General features: G+C 44.7%; 1 non-coding gene across 1 annotated transcript; it reads right to left on the bottom strand.

Annotated features, from left to right (window-relative positions):
* Positions 1-2,309: 2,309 nt before the first annotated feature.
* TRNAS-AGA (transfer RNA serine (anticodon AGA)) lies at positions 2,310-2,381 on the bottom strand. Its single transcript has one exon. It is a non-coding gene; the product is annotated as a tRNA-Ser (tRNA).
* Between the last annotated feature and the right edge of the window lie 1,689 nt (positions 2,382-4,070).

Raw genomic sequence — 4,070 nt, 5'->3', positions numbered from 1 at the left:
AGTGCAAAAAATATTTATCATGAATGCTACGAAATTGACACAACAACAAAGATATGTAGAGCATATAAAAATCCACAATCCTATGAAAAACAACAAGGTGCAGCAAGCATGTCAACCTAAGTTGTATGGATTTCTCAAAAGTCTCCGTCAGAGCACATTCACCATTGTAGACAATGTAGTTCACAATATACACAGAAGGATGCCAAATTTCCAAAGGAGGATACGGCCGTTTCAATTTCTTGGTTGAAAATTCTTCTTCAGTCCTTCAAACATTTGTTATTTGTCTACACAATCTTGACGGAACAAATTCCAGGATAGTCAGCAATTCCCACGTAGGGTAAAGAGAAGTGTAGCAGAGTGAAGCAGTGAAGATCAATAGCCTAAGGCCATTCCACCCGGCAGTGTTTTGGGCTGTGTTTTCCCAGGAACAGACCAACGGTCACTATTCAATGGCTGCACGAAGATAGTGCACAGGCTGCTTAGGGAAATATTCCCGCAAGGAATGAGTATGACACATTTTGCTTCATACAGGTAAGCATCTAAACAAGCAGCTGCAAGATGCTATCGTCGTTGCTGCCCCACTCTTCCTTGAACCTAGGCCCTGCGTGTTGCCTGGGTAAATGGGCCCCGTCTACATGTCACCATGGCTAAATTTCCATTCCGCCTTAATTAAGAATTAATTAACGGGCGTGCCCAATGTTGCTCAGCTGCTGCATCCCCATTCCTCTTGGAAGGAGACCAGAATAGAATGAGTTCACTTCTCCGAGCACCATAATTAGACGCAGTTCTGCAAAAAGCGCGACGGCTTCAGCCACGTTAGACGGTGTGCTGAATGCTGTGCTGAAGTGTGAGACAATGAAAACTTTCACCATCCAAATCACCTTCCCAGCTGTAATGTATTTGAAGACTTCCCTGCCTTTAGCTACTGATACTATTCGTAATGAGCTCAGCTGCTTTCACACGTGTTGGATCATGCACTTTCAATGCACTTCCGCAATTGTGTGCAGCTGGATTTTCTGAATGCTCTTTCAATGCACTTCCGCAATTGTTTACAACTGGATTTTCCAATGCAGTTTCAATGCACTTCCACAATTGTTTGCAACTGGATTTTCCAATGCAGTTTCAATGCACTTTAGCAATTGTTTGCAACTGGATTTTCCAAATGCTCTTTCAATGCCATTTCAATGCACTTCCGCAATTGTTTGCAACTGGATTTTCCAATGCAGTTTCAATGCACTTTAGCAGTTGTTTGCAACTGGATTTTCCAATGCACTTTCAATGCACTTTAGCAGTTGTTTGCAACTGAATTTTCCAAATGCTCTTTCAATGCCATTTCCATGCACATCAGCAATTGTTTGCAACTGGATTTTCCAATGCACTTTCACTTTAGCAATCGTTTGCTATTAGATTTTCCTGTTCAGGAAAAATTCACCATGTAGTGATCTAGGATCTGGGAGACTCAAGTTCAAATCCCCACTCTGCCATGGATGCTCGCTTGGTGACTTTGGGCCAGTCATTGTCTCTCTGCCTAACCTACCTCACAGGGTGGTTTTTGTAAAGATACAATGGAAGAGAACACTGGTATAGCCCACTTTAGGTCCCCATTGTGGAGAAAAGAGGGCTATAAATATCAAAGTAAATAAATAAATCTCCAACAATGAACACCAGGTAACAGATTTTCTAAAAGAATCTTTTAGAGGAGGGCAGGGAGCTGTTCCTGTTGGCAGCAGAGGATAGGACTTGCAATAATGGGTTTAAATTGCAGGTAGAAAGGTACTGGCTGGATATAAGGGAAAAAATTTTTACAGTAAGAGTTGTTGGACAGTGGAATCGGCTACCAAGGGAAGTGGTGAGCTCCCCCTCACTGGCAGTCTTTAAGCAGAGGCTGGACAAGCCCTTGTCAGGGATGCTCTAGGCGGGTCCTGCATTAAGCAGGGGGTTGGGCTAGATCAAAGCTTCTTAAACTGTGGGTCGCAACTCCATAAGGGGTCATGTAACTGAATGTAGGGGTCATGAAAAAATTGTTTTATTATCAGTAAATGTTTGATTTGTATATCTATTTTATATACCTATATACCTGGGGTTGCATAAAAATTTCTTAGGTGAAAAGGGGTTGTGAGTGGAAAACGTTTCAGAAGCCCTGGACTAGATGGCCTGTATGGCCCCTTCACATGAACACATGAAGCTGCCTTATACTGAATCAGTCCCTTAGTCCATCAAAGTCAGTATTGTCTACTCAGACGAGCAGCAGCTCTCCAGGGTCTCAGGCTGAGGTCTTTCACCTCTCCTACTTGCCTAGTCCCTTTAACTGGAAATGCCAGGGATTGAACCTGGGACCATCTGCATTCTAAGCAGATGCTCTACCACTGAGCCATGGCCCCTCACAGTCCCTTCCAACTCTATGATTCTTTCCCTCCTGCAGCCCTCGAGAGTAGGGTTGCCAATCTCCAGGTAGTAGCTGAAGAACCCTGCTAGTACAACTGATCTCCAGCTGATAGAGATCAGTTCACCTGGAGACAATGGCCGCTTTGGCAATTGGACTCTGTGGCATTGAAGTCCCTCCCCTCCACAAACCCCACCCTCCTCAGGCTCTGCCCCAAAAACCTCCCGCCGGTTGCGAAGAGGGACCTGGCAACCCTACTGGAGATCCAGTTATAATGCTAGAAGGACCAATGGCCCAATTTAGTATAAGGCAACTTTATATGTTTTCAGTTTCAGTACCTTTATTGGCATACCAAGGACAATCAAAAAGAGTAAACCTAGCCACTATACATCATTTAACTTTATATGTTCATATATGTCCAAAAAAGGATGGGTTAAAAAGAAAACACCAACTTAAAATCCACAGCGACATCTTTTTCCAAAGTCAATGCAATAATTCCACCCTCTCGAGTCAGTCAAAACATAAAAGTGGTCATCAGAACCAAATCATATCTGGAACTAAATATTTTTCACAATCGCTGCAGTTTGGAGAGGCTTTTTTGACCGGGGTTCAGTGGAGAGGAGATCCTTTTTAAAGTCGCTCTTCTCTTTTGTTGGTTTGATCAGGCTGCTGCGTTATGGCTTACTGCCCCGGGCCCTCAAAGCGAAGTGGATTAGAAAGTGGACCGAAAGCAAAGAAATCTTCATTGTTTTGTACAGTAGACGACATGCTCTTGGCGTATTCATTGGTGCAGTGAAGCCTGGAGGGTTTTTGTTGTTTTTTTTGTCCCAAAGACGTCAGCTTTGTATGTTGATTGTGTTCTTGTAAGAACCATCATTTTCGGTGTCCCTGTCTAGAGATAAACAACACTTGACACTTTCAAGGTCAGAAGCCACTGTACTATATGAAATAGCAGGGTCATCTCCTGGTAGAAATTTTTCCATATTTTCTTGAAAGTGTGCCCTCTGTGCACAGCTAGTCGCTAGTTTGCAACAGCGGTAGGCCCTCTGGAAAAAAAAATCTGTTCTGAATAAGCCAGAAGAGAAGCGAGCCGACGAGCAGCATTTTACGACGCGATTCTTGGAAAAATGGTTGATTCTCTGAAGAATGGATAAGCTGCTGCACACAGACCCTGAGACCATTAACTTCTGGCAAATGAAGAAAGGAAGGGAATGTACACAGTTGTTTAGTTGCTTTCAACTAGGGTAGCCAACTCCAGGTAGGAAATACCTGGAGATTTGGGGGGAGGGGTGACTTGGAAGGCAGAGTTTGGGGTGGGGAAAGGGAGGGATGTGATGTAGGGATGGCAGCCTCTTCCTTGGCCACCAGTAGGGGATGGGGGGGTAGGGTTGCCAGATGCAGGTTGAGAAACTCCTGGAGATTTGGGGATGGAGCCTGGGGAGGACAGGGACCTCAGTGGGGTACAATGTCATCGAGTCCACCCTCCAAAGCATCCGTTTCCTTCAGGGGAGCTGACCTCTGTAGTTCGCAGATGACTTGTAATTCCGGGGGATCCCCAGGTCCCACCTGGAGGCGGTCACTCATGATAGGATGCCACAGAATCCTCCCTCCAAAGCTGCCATTTGCTCCAATCTCTGTAGTTGGGAGATTGGTTGTAATTGCAGAAGAATGTCAGGCCCCATCTGGA

Source organism: Euleptes europaea, chromosome 5 (assembly GCF_029931775.1).
Source record: "Euleptes europaea isolate rEulEur1 chromosome 5, rEulEur1.hap1, whole genome shotgun sequence".
Classification (NCBI taxonomy): Eukaryota; Metazoa; Chordata; class Lepidosauria; order Squamata; family Sphaerodactylidae; genus Euleptes; species Euleptes europaea.
The sequence above is the reverse complement of the archived record's forward strand: the minus strand, read 5'-3'. Positions and strand labels throughout refer to the sequence as shown.